Source organism: Oryctolagus cuniculus, chromosome Y, assembly GCF_051225735.1.
Source record: "Oryctolagus cuniculus isolate XC-2025 breed Fujian yellow rabbit chromosome Y, ASM5122573v1, whole genome shotgun sequence".
NCBI classification, from domain to species: domain Eukaryota; kingdom Metazoa; phylum Chordata; class Mammalia; order Lagomorpha; family Leporidae; genus Oryctolagus; species Oryctolagus cuniculus.
In genome coordinates, this window is record NC_142889.1 from 21,007,547 (window position 1) to 21,027,055 (window position 19,509).

At 35.7% G+C, this 19,509-nt stretch overlaps 1 pseudogene; it reads right to left on the reverse strand.

The window, feature by feature from the left end:
• The window catches only part of LOC149119345 (uncharacterized), a 108,970-nt pseudogene that overhangs the window by 78,776 nt on the left and 10,685 nt on the right, over nucleotides 1-19,509 (reverse strand).

Below are 19,509 nucleotides of genomic sequence, written 5' to 3' on the forward strand. Positions count from 1 at the left end.
CACAGGTGAGAAGAGTGAAACCCAGCTGCTCTCCTCTGCTCTCTCCAGAAACCAGGAAAGTTCATTTATCCCTGAGGTGGCTCCTATTTTTCATGATGCCAAGTCTCAGGCTGTCTTGCTTCCACAAGTGAAATGACAGTTATGGGCCTGAAGGGAGATGAGCTGATGCCATACTTTCCCTATAAAAACACCTTAGGGATTCATCTAATAATGGATTCATATCAGGGACTTAGCTGGGTGAGTGTCTTTCTGTTTCATGTACAGAGTGATCTCCAAGAGCAACTGGGTTCTGAGGTAAAAAAGAATTCTTTCCTATGATACATTAGCAGAATTCTCTGCTGATGATGTCACTCTTAGATATTACTCCACAATTAATGCAACAAATATTTCTAGACATGAAATGATAAACTTTGTGAATTGTGTAAGGCCATACAAAATAGGTTTGCAAAATTATATTTGTGATTTATGATGCACTTGAATTGGATTTGTACTTGATTTCCTCATTATATTTCTCAGTTTAACTTATGATTTTTATCTCAATTAAATTTGATCTAGTAAGGCACTTGATCTAGTACCTTGAATATAGTGCACTATATTCTAGTGCTAATATCTAGTACTCTTGGAAGAAAGGGAGGATGTAATCATGATATTGTTGTGAATATAGTGGAATAAAATGACAGGGATTCTCCATTTGTGGCTGTACAGGTATTGACCCTTCAAGAAATCTGACTGACAAAATGCCTCTATTGATATGTTCAAAAATTGCAGTGTTAGGTCTTAAAGTCTTTATTTTAAAACTTTGCATTCATGCCTTATGGGGGATAATATTCAGGTGTCCTGGCACCACCTGGCCCTGATCAGGGAACTGGGAGCCCAGGATGTATTTGTCATTTTTTTTTCTAAATTTGCCTTTTGACAGGGTTGCAATGGCTATCACCTCCTTAGAAGAGTGATGCACTAGGAAGCATGTTATTAGCTCTAAAAAACATAGACTTATCCCTTCCTGGTGTCTATTTGACTCTGGTAGTTTAATAAACACAATTTTAGGGAGCAATTTTAGGTGTATCCAAATCCACAGCATAAGATTCTTATTATATTTTCCTGCTAAAGTTTCTGTCTTCTACTTCTGTGGTGACACTATAAAACCCATGCTTTTTCTCAGGGTCCTGGGAGTTCCATGTGTCAGATTATGACTGTGCTTCTCATCAACACTGTGCTTTCACATGAATTTGCTTTAAATTCAGTTTCCAAAGAATGGGTGACACATTGCAGTCACTCATTGAAATTGGATGCTTTCCCTATTTATTCTTCTGGGATTGGGGGATTTTATAAAAATTCCTTTTATTGAGCTAATCATGGTGGAGAAGATGTTTATCCACCTGAATCTGCCAACTGAATTAATTCCATCATTGAATCTATCAATCTACTTCTGCATATCAATTCATCTAAAATTCTCATAACCATTTTAATGTTGTAAATGATGGCATAGTTCTTTAAATGCTGATCAATAAATATGGTAAAACTTATAATGGAAATAACATGGGAGATTAACATAATAATAACAGTATATTCTGTCATATATTCTCATTTTCTTTAATTTGCATATAATGCAAATATCATTGTGCATTCATTCATAAAACAATACTATATTTTAGCACTAATTTACCAATTCACTAACAGTTGATACTACAAAAGAGGTGACAAAAGAGGCTTTATCAAATTATTTTTCTTGAGGAAACCATTTGGTGCAGTGGGATAAGCTGCCATATGGGACACCTACATCCCAATTCAGGGTGTTGCTTCAAGTCCTGGTTACCACATGCTTCTGATGCATCTTCCTCCTGCTGCTAAAGCACCTAGAAAACAGCAGATGATGGCCCAGCTCAAGCACGAGGATCTTTGATGTACATATGGGAGGCTGAAGCAGAGCTCTTCAGCAGTGCCTTTGAACAGGCCTGGCCCCAGCTTTTGAGGGCATCTAGGGGATGAACCAATGAATGCAAGATATTTCATTCTATGTATACATGCCTGCCTTTCCACCTTTTGAGTAATAATTTTTAACACCATACTTTGTGTATCAAGTAGCCCTTGAGTTTGTGCAGATGGCTTCTCCCTGTCATTACACTGCTTCTATTTTATATCCATGTCTAATCTAAGCCCAGGGATTTCATCATCAGTCTTTTTACTCTTGGTCCATTTAACTGTGATATTTCCCTCACCATGATACAAGATCACATAAACACTTTGGAGATTAACATGAAAGCCAGAATAAAGAGGGTGAATGTTGTCCACACTTTCTGTCTCCTGAGAGTGCTCAGAGGCTGCACCATCAGCCCAGAAACCCCAGATCGTCACATTTTACAGTGAGAACTGAGCTGTACATTCAGAATTTTAAGTATTTACTTTGTTAAAAAAGGACTCGATTCTCCTTTACATTCTGTCCAAATTATAGGTGACCATGCTCAAGCTTTCTTATGTTCCATTTCTGCCATGTCACCAGATATTATTGCAGATCAGTGATGCTTCCATGATGGGATTGTCAGATGACTCACATAAAATCACAGGATACAAAATTAACATTAAAATTAAAATAAGCAATGAATTACATACTGTGGTCCATGTATATGTTGTCTACAACTATCCATTGTTAAATTCTAAAAATTAAGGCAAAGATTCAAAAGAAATTATGTAAATGATAGCACTTCAACTATTATACTCATTTTTCTCTTGCCAACTCTACATTATCAAGAGACTCAATGGAAAAACATCAATTCATGATCAGTAAGATCAAGTCTGTTTCAGTGCATGGTGGGCATTTATAGAAAGAGGGACATGGGTTAGGGAGAATCAGCTAATTATTCCTGTTGTGAGAGAAGAAAATATTGAAATTCTTACCTACTCTTTTTCATGTAATTATATTTTATCTCCTTTGCTGAATGTCTCATAATGTACGGAGTATCCCAAATTGAATATATGCATATATACCAAAAGTATTCCAGAAATATTATTTCATGCTTAAATATATTATTGAAATTGAATTGGTTTAGATCCTCTAAATGTCAGACAGCATAAATAATATCCATATTTTGTAACATCAAAGAGGAACAAGCGACTTAAATAATTCATACAATGAAGGATAATGATCTACAAAGACAAGAGAAAATTCACCACATATTAGTGTCAAAACAGAAATAAATACTAAGACAATATACAGAAACTGATTCAATAAACAAAGGTAAATTTAGATTAATTTCTGAAGTAAGATCTAGAGATTACGTATCAAAGTAGCTTCATAGATGCACACTCCAGAAAGGAAAAAAATGATTTTCTGCATGAAATTAAGAAAGCACAAGATGAAGAAATTTCAATACATGCAGAATATCATCAGTGTAAAAGTAAAAAAAAAATAGATATAATCTGACATTGCAAGTTCTGCATATTTAAATTAGAATTAAGTTAATTAAATTAATGTTCTAGCCAGTGTAATCCTGGTGCTTTCCCTGGCTACAGGAAATGCTAAGGGAAGACATATATGTTTTTGGGCAATCAGTTATTCAGTTTCAATACACAAGTGTGTTTTCATTTTACTATAGTAAGTCTTCGAAGAAAGTTAGGCCACCATTCAATCAACTATGCTATTTTTCATTTGTTAACTCCTGCAAGTCATGTGGTTCTGGAGTTTTCCACTTCAGACATTCATTCCTGAATATGAGTCATTTTTGCATTATGTGTGTGTGTGTGTGTGTGTGTGTGTGTGTAAAGAGTACTTCAAAGAGTTTAAAGAAAAATTAAATTTAAGATAATTTTATTTTGCAAAATTGTTGAAACCCCCAAATAGAGCAATCTTCAAAGGGGTCAGAAAATGGATATAATGAAAAAACTTAATTTGTTGTAGAGAGTAGTGCAGAAGTCTAATGTGCTGTACATTGTGATTTAATGCTATAACTAGTACTCAAACAGTATTTTTCACTTTGTGTTTCTATGTGGGTGCAAACTGTTGAAATCTTTACTTAATATACGCTAAACTGATCTTCTGTATATAAAGAGAATTGAAAATGAATCTTGATGTGAATGGAAGGGGAGAGGGAGCGGGAAAGGGGAGGGTTGCAGGTGGGAGGGAAGTTATTGGGGGGAAGCCATTGTAATCCATAAGCTGTACTTTGGAAATTTATATTCATTAAATAAAAGTTTAAAAAAGAATCTTCATCCTAAATTTATACCTATGAAATGTAGTAAGTTTGTATACCTTAAGTCATAAATGGAAAAAAGAATCTTTGCAATATCAGGGTTCCTTAAAAATAAGTGTGTACAATATAAATAATTACTTGTAGTAATTTTCATGACAAAAAGAAAGGCCACTGGTGATGTGAGATCTGTTTATTTGTTTGTTTCACAGGTATCCAAAAAAGCTTCTTTTATGCTTTTAATATGAACAAAATTCCCACTTATGTTGTCATTAAAAATTATGTATTTTTTCCAAGCTGCCATTTGAATCTTAGCCAATGTATTTATCTTTCTCTTCAATATCTTCACAATCCACCAAGATCTTAGGCCTACGCCCACTAATGTGACCATCTCTCACCTGGCTTTTTCCACATAATGATGCTACTCACTACACTGTATATTTTATTTCCAGACATGTTCAAGTCATTGAATTTGCCAAGTGACTTAAAATGTAAGGCTTTGTTCTACTTGAGTAGAGTGATGAAGGGGTCTCTCCGTCTGTATCACCTGCCACCTTAGCATCATCCAGGTCATCACCATCAGCCCCAACACCTTCTCTTTGTCAATATTTAAACACAAGCTCACAAATTATATTATCCATTCTTTCTTCTGTTTTTGGTCCTTCAACCTGTCGTCCAATGATCATCTACAGTGCAGCTCTATCTAACATAACCAATCTATTCCATATTAGTAAGTACTGCTGAATTTCTTCAATGAACTCCATCATCATGGAAATATATTTCACACTCGCATTGTCCCAGAAAATCTTTGTAGAAATCATGCTTTTCTCCAGTGCTTATATGTTGATCTTCTTATCTAGCCATCAAAGGAGGTCTGAGTACCTTCAAAGCATGAGGGATTTCCCAAGGACCTCCCCAGCAAAAAGAGCCACACATACTGTCCTGCTGTTGGTGAGTTTCTTTATGATCATGTATACTGTGTGGATATCATAATGTCATCCTTCTCAACTATATTGTGGAAATATGATCCAGTTGTTCTGCATGCCCAGAAACTTGTGGGAAATATCTATGCCACTGTCAGTCCTTGGTGCTTACTAGGGCTAATAAATGAATAGTTGGAATTCTTCAAAACATGAGTGATATGACATCAATTTTAACAAGCTGATAAAACACACCTGAAAACATAAATTCTATCAAGTACAATATTTAAAAGTCCAGAATTTTAATTCTAATTTAAACATGCAAAACTTGTATTTTTAACTTTGTATCTAAATATTTTTAAAGATGTATATATTTATTGGAAAAGCAGAGCTACAAAAAGACAGAGACAAAGACATAGAGAGAGGTCTTCCATCTGCTGGTTCAATCCCCAGATGGCAGCAAAGGCCTGAGCTGGGGCAATCCAAAGCTGGAGCCAGGAGCTTTTTCAATGTCTCCCACAGGAGTGTAGGGGCCCAAGGACTTGGGTCATCTTCTACTGCTTTCTTATGTCATACCAGAGATTTGGATCAGAAGTGGAGCAGTCAGGAATTGAACTGGCACACATATGAAATGCTGGTACTGCAGGTAACAGCTTTACCTGCTATGCCACATCACCAGCCTCTAAATGTTAGACACTGCCTCTGTTAATCCAATGTTCTGCATGTATTTGAAGTTTCTTCATCTTGTTCTTTCTTAATTTAATGCAAGAGAACATTTGCATTTCTTTTTGTGGTGTGCTCTATGAAACTACCTTTGGTACCTAATCCCTAGATCTACTTAGAAATTAATCTAAGTTTACCTTTGTTTGTTGAAGGCAGTTACTCTATGATGTCTTAATATTTATATCTGTTCTGACACTATATTAAAGGTGCGGACCTTGCTCTTGTATTGGTATATCATCACCCTTCTTTTATCACTTATTTAAGTCTTTTTTTTCCCTGTTAAACATAAGAGTGGGAATAAGAGAGGGAAGAGATGTATAATTTGGAACATGCTCAAGCTGACTTGCCCCAAATGGTAGAGATAGAAACATACCAGGGGATTCCAATTCAATCCCATCAAGGTGGCATGTACCAATGCCATCTCACTATTCCAAGTGATCAATTTCTGTTCACAATTGATCATAATGAAAGGACTAAGAGTCAAAGGGAGCACATAAACAAGTCTAGTACCTGCTAACACTAACCGATAGAATAAAAAAAGGGGAGAGTGATTCAAGATGGAAAGTGAGATACTCAGCAGACTCATAGAATGGCAGATGTCCTAAATAGCACTCTGGCCTCAGAATCAGCCCTAAAGGCATTCTGATCTGGCTGAAAAGCCCATGAGAGTATTTCAGGCATGGAAAGCCAAGACACTCTGGCAAAAGATCTCTGTGAGTGAGATCCCAGTGGAAAGAACAGGTCTTCAAAGAAGGAGGTACCTTTCTCTGAAGGGAGGAGAGAACCTCCACTTTGACTATGACCTTGTCTAAACAAGATAAGAATCGGAGAACTCAGAGGGCTTCCATAGCCTTGGAAACTCATGACTGGAGCATAGGGAGATTACTGATGCCATAGACAGGAGTGTTGATTGGTAAAGTCAACAGCAGGAGTCACTGTGCACTTACCCCTCATGTAGGATCTCTGTCCTTAATGTGCTGTGCATTGAGATTTAATGCTATAACGAGTACTCAAACAATATATTTCACTTTGTGTTTCTATGGGGGTGCAAACTGTTGAAATCTTTACTTAATGCATACTAAACTGATCCTCTGTTAAAAAAAAAAAAAGAAATTATCAACTCCCAACTTGACTCTCAATGGGATTAAACATGACAATAGGTCTGATCTGATTTCATCATCATTTAAAAAAAATCATCTATTATTTTTCACTTTATGTTTCTGTGTGGGAGCAAACTGTTGAAATCCTTACTTAATGTATACTAAGCTGATCTTCTGTATATTAAGATAATCGAAAATGAATCTTGATGTGAATGGAAGGGGAGAGGGAGTGGGAAAGGGGAGGGTTGTGGGTGGGAGGGACAGTATGGGGGGGAAGCCATTGTAATCCATAAGTTGTACTTTGGAAATTTATATCCATTAAATAAAAGTTAAAAAAAAGTATGAAGTATATAATAATAGAAGTAGAAAAAATTCATAAAAACAGCCCATGATTGTTTGAGGATTAGGAGATGTAATACTCTAGGATTGTGCAGATTCCTTCTCAGACATGCCCAGGAAATTAGAGTCACCTATGGCTGCAGAAAAAACAACAGAATAAGGATGTTGGACCTAGATGGGTTTTAACTCTACATATGTCATTATTACCTTTATAACTTAGGATATTTCATTTGATCTCTTTTGGCTTCCATTTCTGAAATAAAGTAGAGAGAAACAGAGCAATTTAATTAAGACAGCTCTTTTGAAAACAATTTGATAATGGTTTCAAGAAACACAAAACTGTACCGCTTTTTATTTGTTTATTTTTATTTATTTGTTTATTTGAAAGGCAGAGTGTGAGAGAGAAATAGAGAGAGATCATCCATCTGCTGTTTCACTTCCCAAATGGCCATAAAAACCAGAGCTGATCCAGGATGAAGCCAGAAGACCTGTTTCATCCACTGCTTTCCCAGGCACATTAGCAGGAAACTGGATTGTAAGTGGAGCAGCTCAGACTAAAACTGGCACCGATGTGGTATTCTGATATCCCAGGTGGCTGCTTAGCCCACTATACCACAATGCTGGCCCCACAAAACTATTCTTTGATTGGTAATTCTACTTTAGGAGCTCTCTCCCAAGAAAATGGAAAACATTTATTTATAAGAACAAAGATATTCATGAATATTGTGCCTCAAAATAAAACAATCTAAATATTCAAAGGAGAACATAAAGAAGATGGAACACATATACTTGGAAGGAGTGTTATGCAATCACTAAAAATGCTATGGAGGTGGACATTTGGTGCATCAGTTAAGTCACCACTAGATACCTGCATCCCAAATTGGAGTGTCAGCTAGAGTCTCAACTCCTCTACTTCTACTATAACTTCCTGCTAATGTACTCCCAAAGAAGAAGCCAATGATACCTTAAATACTTGAGTCCCTGACACCCGGATAGCAGATGGTGATTGAGTTTTGGGTTGCTCTTTTTTGCTGGGCTCAGCCCTGGCTATTGCAAGCATTTGGGGAAGGAACAAGCAGATGGAGGATCTATCTCTATATCTCTCTTTCAAAAAAATGAAAATAAATTAAGAAACTAAAAATTTTTAATTCTATGAAATGACAGCAACATACTCATGAAGTGGGGAAATAAAAGAGATCTGTTCATGGGCCAGCTCTGGAAATAATTATTCTTACCAACTATTGGTATTTTGGCATATTTGTTACTTGCATGTTTTTCTCTATATGGTGATTACTAAATATGTAATATATATAGCCAGATACTAATATACTATATATAATTATATGCTATAACAATATATAGTATATTACTATACATAGTATAGTAATATGTAATATATAATACGTAGTATATAATATGTAATATATATATAACTATATACTAATATACTATATAATTATATAGTATATTACTATACATAGTATATTAGCAATATAAAGTATATTAGTTTTATAAATATTCCTATATATATTAGATTATATATAGATTACTGTAGGATGGAATATATTCTATGTAGTATATGGTGTTAAAACCGCCTTCTGAAGTGCCTTCATCCATATGGGCACTGTTCAAGTTCCATCTGCCCTACTTCTGATCCAGCTCTCTGCTGAAGCCAGGGAAAGCAGTAGAAGATGACCCAAGACTTTGGGCCCATGCACCCATATGGGAGACCCGGGAGCACCTCCTGGCTCCTGGTTTCAGATTGGCCCAGTTCCAGCCATTACAGCTGGAAAGTGAACATTACATTTGGAAAGTGAACCAGCAAATGGAAGATGTTCTCTCCCTCCCTCCCTCTCTCTCTGTAACTCTGCCTTGCAAATCAATCAATAATTCTTTGTTTTTAAAAAATAATCTGTTCACATACTATAGTAACCACCATATAGAGAAAAACATGCAGGTAACAAATATGCAAAATACCAATAGTTAGTAAGAATAATTATTTCCTTGTATTTTCAAAATTTTCTCCAATATTCTGAGATTATATTTAGGAAGGAGAAAAGTATCAGTTAAGGGATTCAGCTGTGAAATCACAAAAATTCCCTTTGGCTTTAATATTCTGTGGCTTTTTTCTGGAAATGGGAGTGGAGGTCAAGCAAGAACAAAATGTTAGAAAAGTTTAGTGGCAGGGACTCACCTGTTTAAATTATTTAATGGCACTGTAAACAACACATAAGAACATCTGAACTTGCAGAGAACGTGCAAGCCCTCCATCTGAGTGGCAGAAAGGGCATGAGTCTGGGAAATAGGTGACTTAAATTGAACCAGATGATCTTGAGGGCCCTCTCCAAGCAACTCAATCACTTGCACATCCACTTACTGAATAAACATCCACCAAATGCCTAGGACATGCCAGGAGCCATGAGGTTGAATGATCATTGAACCATTCCTTCAGAGTCTAGTGAGAAAGAAAGATCTGATTTTCATTTCATTTAACATAACAAAATACCACAGTCTGGTGGCTTAAACAAAAGGGACTCGTCCTTCACAGTCCTGGAAGCTGAAAACTCAAGAACAAGGTGTCTTCAGGTTTGGTTTCTTCTCCCCTCCAAGTATGAACCAGGCACAACTTTGCTTGGCTCCTGAGACCAGACAAGAACAGGTATGTTGAATGTGACATGGTCATAGACTAGACTGGTGTCATCTAAGTCCTCTCCTTGACTTGCAGATGACCACTGTCTTGGTATGGCACTGATACAACAAAGTAGCACAGACCAGGCTTTTATAAACAGCAGAAGTACATTTCCCACAGTTCTGGAGATGGGGTGTCCAAGATCAAGAATACCAGCATGACTGCACTGTGGTCAGGTGGTGACCTCTATGCTGTTTCAGACACCTGCCTTCTCCTGTGTCTTCATATGCCAGAAAGACCATGATAGAGCCCTCTGGGTCCCTTTCACCAGGGCACTAATCTCATGCACAAGGGCACCACCCTTTGGCACAATTAGGACCCATCTCCTAATGCTGTCACATTAGGGGTTAGGTTTCAACAAGCTACTTTCAGGGGGACACATTCAGTCCAGAAGAGTAGCTTTCTTCCTATATCCCAGCCTGGTTGTACCTCTGCCTACACACACCCCTGGGGTCTTTTTTGTGTGTCTCTTCTTATATGGACACCAGTTAGAATGGATTAGGGCTCACCACAATCCCAAGGATTCTCTTCCAATATTGTTTTAGCTTCATGTTGATCCAAATAATTCAGAAGATCATCACATAATCTCCAATTTCACAATTATAACTTTTTTATCTGCTTCCAAATCTTTTGAATGAAGTCACTGCTCTGGATATCTGATGACCTTATTTCAGTAATCTAAAACTCAACTCCAAATCAAGTTTAGATTCTAGGTGATGTTACATAATCCACTATTCTTACAACCTCCACATACTTCTCTGTTAAGACTATCCTCTAGGATGATAATGAAATATAAATAATTATGTTCTTTGTTTCCTGGGAAAAGCAGAAATGCCACAGGAATTCTGTAGATGTCCTTATACATAATCACAATTCTAACAACCCAAAGTTATACTTTCTTCACATCAGCAAATTAAAAATCATTGGCCTGCTGAAAATTATATTTAGAGTATATGAAATTTATTTACAAAAATTTGTATCTGTAAATGTTAAGATTTTAGCCTTTCCTTAAAGACCAATTTACAGGAAGATACATTTTTTGAACTGTAATTCTTCTAATGTGTGTATATGAGTGAGTTGGGGGGAAGTACAAGAATATTTATAAATTTATACACATGTGTATCCATATATGAAATTAAATAGTTGATGTGAAGGGGTTACATGCATAATTTAAAGGCAATAAAATTTTTAAAGCATTCACCATCTCTTTTCTTCACCTAATGATTATCAGATTCACTGTCTTCAAGTTAATCGATACCTTCTTGGAATTCCCAGAACTATCATAGTAACTTCAACTTGAATATCTAAAAGCCAACCTCCAAATTAAGAAAATACCCAAGAGCATAGTAATATGAAACAAGTTATTAATTTTCTTCATCAATAATAGCCTAAAAGCTGTAAATTATGAAAAAGGGTGAATAAAAAGTATGCGTATTACAGAAACAATGCCAAAGACACCAGCACTTCATATACAAGCAATCTGTGTGAGTTCTTGTCCAATACTTCCAGCTACTTTCAACTGCTGGTTCACTACAGTCACCGCGAACATAAGTATACATATATCCCCTTTGTTTCTATATATACCTTTGTTTTATATACGTTTTATATATATATATATATAAATATATATATATTAATATATATTAATATATAATTAATAATATAATTATTAATATATATTATATATATATATAATTAATATATATTAATATATATATATATTATATATATATAAAACGTATATAAAACAAAGGTATATATATATATATATACATAGTTTCTAAGTCTCTAAGGAGGATACAGAGCAAAGGAAGAATTTGTACCTTTAGTGTATAGCAGAAACAGTATGCTTCCCAACATAAAGAAATTTGAAATTAGTGTGCTCATATTGCTTTTTGAGAGAAAAATATATTTTAACACATTTACTCTTGGATAACCAAGGAAGCAAGATTGAAAGCATCGCTATAAGTAAAGAAAAGGTAAATTATCACAACACAGTCACAAAGGAAGCCATGATGAAGCATCCTCATCATCATCAAACCTTAAAAATTCCACCAGATAAGCTGAACATCATACACTAGGACCAAATTCATCCTGCTGTTGGAATGGCTATTAGCTTATTTGAGCACAAAACTCTTATACACTAAAATCAAAACATCTCAAATTTTTCTCTAATTTCAAACTTGCCAGCACCTGTCTGATGGACTAAGTGGGTTGCTATGGAGATAGATCAGGTGTTCATGAACATCGAGTCTGCAAAGACATTTCTCATTTTAATTTAATTCACAGAAATTCTGATATATATATGGATATACCTGATATATACATACGTGTGTGTGTGTGTGTGTGTGTGTGTGTGTGTGTGTGTGTGTGTATGACAATGCTCTCGTCTGTGCCTGTTTAGGTAAGGTCAGATAAAGAGTAAGAAAGCATCATTTCACTGTTGCCTGAATCTGGACCTTGTTTTGGCAAACTACTGATCTCACCATTCACCTATCTTTCAAAATTCAAAAATGTCTACCTTGCTGGATTATGGTGTATTAAACAGGATTATGTACAAAACAAGGCTTTTCTAGTGCATTTTATATATGATGTAAATAGCATTACATCTCCTTCTCTACCTCAAAATTCATAAAACAATCATCTTAAGGGACACTCTGGTGATACTTTCCCATCAATCAGAAAAATGTAATGTTCCAAGCTAAAGCTCATAATATTCCAATAGGCTATTATTTTAAAATTATACAATCTATTGTTTATTTAATTTGTTCATAAAAGCTATAATAAAATAGTTTCACTCATAAAAAATAAACCATAGTAACAAGTGTTTAAACATTGGTCTTAAAAAATAAATTTATTTATTTATTTGAAAGGCAGAGTTACAGAGAAGTAGAGGTAACAGCAGGGAGAGAGAGAGAGTGAGGTATTCCATCTGCTGGTTCACTCCCCAAAATGACAGAAATGGTCAAAGCTTGGCCGATCTAACTCCAGGAGCCAGCAGCTTCTTCCAGGTCTCTCATGAAATTGCAGGGGCCCAAGCACTTGAGCCAACTTTTATTTTCCCAGGCCATAGCAGAGAGCTGGATTTGAAATGGAGCAGCTAGGTCTTGAAATAGCACCCATATAGTAAAATGGCACTGCAGGCTGCAGCTTAACCTGCTATGCCACAACAGTGGATCCTAACAATTGCTCCTTTTGGGGAACTACACACTGTGTGTTGATATATTTTTGAGAGTTTTTTTAAAAATTGATCTCAATACCAATAATAAAAAGGTGCACAAAAATATTTATTATGAATTATATGTAACTGTATAAGTGTTAAACAGTGCCATCTTCGATTTTTGCAATGACAACCATGATTTTAATCTATAGAAATCCAGTAAATGGAGTTTTAGGTTAGTGATCTTGTCCTTTTCCCAACAAATGTATTGTCATTTTATCTAATTTGTGACCTTCTATTAAACTATTCCTCCCTCTTATAACAGTTGTATGGATCAGAATGAAACATCTTTAAATTTCAGCACTAAACATGACATACTTTAATTTAAACATTTATTTTTCAAATTTTTATGAATATAATAGAACATATCTCATGTATTTCATAGGTACAAATCCAAGAAGATAACCATAAAGCTCTTGCTCACTATCTGCCTCCGTCAGTCCTCTTCTATCCTTCCTTTCTTGCTTTCTTTAAGTTTTGCAAATACATAATTTCACTCTACTCTATAATCACAGGTTTAATGTGCCACTAACAATAATATTCAATATGTAAGAATATAAATTCCATAGTTCCACAGTATTATACACAGGGCCTAAAATAGCTTCATTCATAAATATATACATATTTTTATATATATATATATATACACACATATATATATATATTTGTGTTCTGTATTAACTATTACAAATCAGAGAAACCATGCTGTTTTGATTACAACTGTCCCATTTCATGACATACTACAGGGCAGTTGTAATCAAAACAGCATGGTACTGGTACAGAAACAGATGGATAGACCAATGGAACAGAATTGAAACACCAGAAATCAATCCAAACATCTACAGCCAACTCATATTTGATCAAGGATCCAAAACCAATCCCTGGAGTAAAGAGAGTCTATTCAATAAATGGTGCAGGGAAAATTGGATTTCCATGTGCAGAAGCATGAAGCAAGACCCCTGCCTTTCACCTTACACAAAAATTCACTCAACATGGATTAAAGACCTAAATCTACGACCTGACACCATCAAATTATTAGAGAGCATTGGAAAAACCCTGCAAGATATAGGTACTGGCAATGACTTCTTGGAAAACACCCCAGAAGCACAGGCAGTCAAAGCCAAAATTAACATTTGGGATTGCATCAAATTGAGAAGTTTCTGTACTGCAAAAGAAACAGTCAGGAAAGTGAAGAGACAACTGACAGAATGGGAAAAAATATTTGCAAACTATGCAACAGATCAAGGGTTGATCAACAGAATCTACAAAGAAATCAAGAAACTCCACAACATCAAAACAACCCACTTAAGAGATGGGCCAAGGACCTCAATAGACATTTTTCAAAAGAGGAAATCCAAATGGCCAACAGGCACATGAAAAAATGTTCAAGATCACTAGCAATCAGGGAAATGCAAATTGAAACCACAATGAGGTTCCACCTCACCCCAGTTAGAATGGCTCACATTCAGAAATCTACCAACAATAGATGCTGGCGAGGATGTGGGGAAAAAGGGACACTAACCCATTGTTGGTGGGAATGCAAATTGGTTAAGCCACTATGGAAGTCAGTCTGGAGATTCCTCAGAATCCTGAATATAACCCTATCATTCAACCCAGCCATACCACTCCTTGGAATTTACCCAAAGGAAATTAAATTGGCAAACAAAAAAGCTGTCTGCACATTAATGTTTATTGCAGATCAATTCACAATAGCTAAGACCTGCAACCAACCCAAATGTCAATCAACAGTAGACTGGATAAAGAAATTGTGGGACATGTACTCTATAGAATACTATACAGCAGTCAAAAACAATGAAATCCGGTCATTTGCTACAAGATGGATGAATCTGGAAAACATCATGCTGAGTGAATTAAGCCAGTCCCAAAGGGACAAATATCATATGTTCTCCTTGATTGGCGACAACTAACTGAGCACCAAATGGGATACTTGTTGAAGGGAAATGGACACTATGAGAAACAGTGACTTGATCAGCTCTTGTCCTGACGGTTGATGTACAATGTAATGCTTTATCCATTTTAGTATTTTTTTTTTGTTCTAGTACCATTGGTTGAACTCTGTAATTAACACACAATTATTCTTAGGTGTTTAAATTTTAACTGAAAAGTGATCCCTGTTAGGAATTTGGAAAACATTATGTTGAGTGAAATAAGCCAATCCCAAAGGGACAAATACCACTTGTTCTCCTTGATAGGTGACAACTAACTGAGCACCAAAAAGGAAACCTGTTAAAGTGAAATGAATACTATGAGAAATGGTGACTTGATCAGCCGTTGCCCTGACTGTTGATGAGCAACTTGATATGTTATCCCTCTTAGTATTTTTTTTTTGTTTGTTCTACTTAATACTTTTGGTTGAATACTGTAATCAATACACAATTCTTCTTAAGTGCAGAAACTTAACTGAAAAGTGATTGCTGTTAAATATAAGAGTGGGAATAAGAGAGGGAAGAGATGTGCAATTTGGGACATGCTCAAGCTGACTTACCTCAAACGGTAGAGTTAGAAACATACCAGGGGATTCCAATTCAGTCCCATCAAGGTGGCATGTACCAATGCCATCTCACTAGTCCCAGTGATCAATTTCTGTTCACAATTGATCATAATGATAGCACTAAGAACCAAAGGGATCACATAAACAAGAATAGTGTCTGCAAATACTAGCTGATAGAATCAAAAAGAGAGAGAATGATCCAACATGGGAAGTGAGATACACAGCAGACCCATAGAATGGCAGATGTCCTAACAGCACTCTGGCCTCATAATCAGCCCTTAAGGCATGCGGATCTGGCTGAAAAGCCCATGAGAGTATTTCAGGCATGGAAAGCTAAGACACTCTGGGGTAAAAAAAAAAAAAAAAAAAAAGACTAAATGAAAGATCTCCACGAGTGAGATCCCAGTGGAAAGAATGGGTCATCAAAGAAGGAGGTACCTTTCTCTGAAGGGAGGAAAGAACTTCCAGATTGATCATGGCCTTGTCTAAAAATGATCAGAGTCAGTGAACCCAGGGGGCTTCCATAGCCTTGGCAGCTCATGACAAGAGCCTAGGGTGATTACTGAGGCCATAAACAAGAGTGTCAATTTGTTAAGTCAACAACAGGAGCCACTATGCGCTTACTCCTCATGTAGGATCTTTGTCCTTAGTGTGCTGTACATTGAGATTTAATGCTATAACTAGTACTCAAACAGTATTTTTCACTTTATGTTTCTGTGTGGGAGCAAACTGTTGAAATCTTTACTTAATGTATGCTAAACTGATCATCTGTATATAAAGAGAATCAAAAATGAATCTTGATGTGAATGGAAGGGGAGAGGGAGTGGGAAAAGGGAGGGTTGCGGGTGGGAGGGACGTTATGGTGGGGAAGCCTTTGTAATCCATAAGCTGTGCTTTGGAAATTTATATTCGTTAAATAAAAGTTTAAAAAAAGAAAAGAAAAAAAAAGATATTAGAAAAGAAAAAAAAACTAATCAGAGAAACCATGGCATTTTTTGGGGGGGACTAGCTTATTTCAGTAATAATAATGGTTTCCAGTTGCATCCATTTTGTTGCAAAGACAGGGGTTCATCTGGTTCATCATTTTTCAAGGCTGAGTAGTTTTCCAAAATCTGTGTGTGTGTGTGTGTGTGTGTGTGTGTGTGTGTTTGTGTGTGTTCTATTCATCATTTGATGGACATCTGGGTTTATAACCTAACTATTTTGAGTTGAGCTGCAATAAACATGGGGGAATACAGAAAATTATTTCATAAGTCAGTTTCATTTCCATTTGGTAAATTCCTAGGAGTGGCATGGCTTAGTTATGTGGTAAATGTGTTTTCATATTTCTGAGGATTCTCCACACTGTCTCCATAATGGTTGTACTGGTATACATTATCACCAAATATGGATTAGGGTAACTTTTACTCCACATCCTCACCTGTATTTATTATTTCTTTGAATTTGGTATGACAGTCAATCTAACTAGGGCAAGGTGAAACCTGATTTTGGTTTTTATTTGCATTTCCCTGATGGCTATAGATCCTAAACATGTTTTCATGTCTGATGGTCATTTGTATTCCATCATTTGAAAAATGCCTATACGTGTCACTTGCCCATTTCTTAATTGGAGTGTTTGTTTTGTTGTTCAGTTCCATGAGCTCTTTGTGGATCTAGAATATTAATCCTTTTATAAGATTCATTGTTTGCAAATGTTTTCATCCATTCTGTCAGTTACATCTTTACTTTGATGAGTGTTTGCTTTATAGTGGAGACACTTCTTGCCTTCATATCTATTTCTGGTTTACTTGCCTGTGCAAGAAGTCTGCCTAAACCAATGTATTGCAGACTTTGTCTGTTTTCCTCAAGTAATTTGATGGCATCAGGTTGTATATTTAGATCTTTATCCACTGTAAGTTGATTTTTGTAGAAAGTGTAAGTTTTTTTTTCATATTTTGTACATGTAGAATCAATTTCTCCAATATTATTTATTGAAGAGAATCTCATTTATCCAGATATTGATCTTAGTTTATTGTCAAAGATTGTCTGGTTATAATGGCATGAAATAATTTCTGGGTCTCCAATTCAATTCCCTCGACCTACCTTTCTATTTTTGTGCCAATAGTAGGAAGTTGTGATTATGCCTGCCCTACATCATGTCTAGGAATCTGTGATATACCTAGCTTTGTTTTTTCATGTTGTTTAAAATGTCCTCCATTATTACTAGAGTCTATGTTTCCCTGTAGATCCATTAATATTAATTTAAATAACCAGGCACCCTGCCACTGGGTGCTGGTACGTTCACTCAAATCACATCTTTCTGTTGAGTCAATTCCTTAATCATTACATAATAATAGAATGTCTATTTTCTCTGATATTAGGATCACTACTCCTGCTTGTTTTTGCTTCGCATTGAATGGAATATCATTTCCATCCTTATTCTTTCATTCTGTTTCTTTCTTTGTTGATGAAGTTTGATTTTTATGCAGAAAATAGATGAGTCTTGTTTTTTTTTCCATTCATCCAGTCTGTACCTTTTAATTGGAGTATTTAGGCCATTTAAATTTAGGCTTTCATTTATACATAATGACCTGACCTGGCATTTTCCATAAATTTTCTTATTGTTTGCTTTGGAATTCTTTTTTACTTTTTCTAGGAAAATTCTGAGTTCATGTTCTTTCATAATGATGATTATCTTTCTGTTTCTGTGTGTAGCACACCTGTAAATATCTTTGTAATATTGGATGAGTGGTAACAAATTCTTTCAATTTTGGTTTGCTTTGGAACATCTATTTCATCTTCATATATAAATTAAAGGTTTTCTGAGTATACTATGCTAGGCTGACAGTTTTCTTTTTTTCTTATAGGACTTAGGCTATGTCTTTCCATTCACTCATAGTTTATAGAGTTTTTAATGAGAAATTAGTCTCAGTGGAATTGGATATCTATGAAGGTAATCTGACATTTCTCTCATGCATATTTTAGAATCTTCAGATTTTACTTTTTTAAAAAAAATTATTTGACAGAGTAAGACAGTCAGATAGAGAGAGACAGAGAGAAAGGCCTTCCTTCTTTTGGTTCACCCCCAAAATGGCTGTCATGGCTGGCACTGCAACAAACCAAAGCCAGGAGCCAGATGCTTCTTCCTGGTCTCCCATGTGGGTGCAGGGGTCCAAGCACTTGGGCCATGCTCCACTGCCTTCCCAGGTCACAGCGGATAGCTGGACTGGAAGAGGAGCAACCGGGACTAGAACCTGGCACCCATATGGGATGCCAGTGCCACAGTTAGAGGATTAACCAAGTGTACCACAGTGCCAGCCCCTAGGTTTAACTTTTAAACATTTCACTATGATGTGTCATGGTTAAAATCTTTTCTGATCTTGTCTATTCAGAGTTTTATGTGCTTTCTGTACTTGTGTGTCCCTAGCTTGGTGCAAATTATGGAAAATTTCTGTTATTAATTATTTAAATACACCTTAGAATCTATTCTCTTTCCACATCTTCAGAAAGTCCTAAGGCACACATATTTGGTCAATTGATAGTATCACCTAAATTGTGAACACTGTTTTCAGTTTTTCTATTTTTCTTCTTTTTTTCCTTGGTCTGAGATACTTCCAAATATTTGTCTTCTAGCTCAGATATTCTTTATTCTTTGTTCTGCCTCAACAAGCCTGCTGTTAATGATATCTATGTATTTTTATTTCATCTATTGAATCATTCATTTCTGAAATTTCAATTTGATTTCTCTTTAGTATCTCTGTCTCCCAGAAAAATGTTCACTATGTCATGCATGGATGTCTTTAAGCCATATATTTGCTTTTCTATGATTTTGAGTAATCTTAC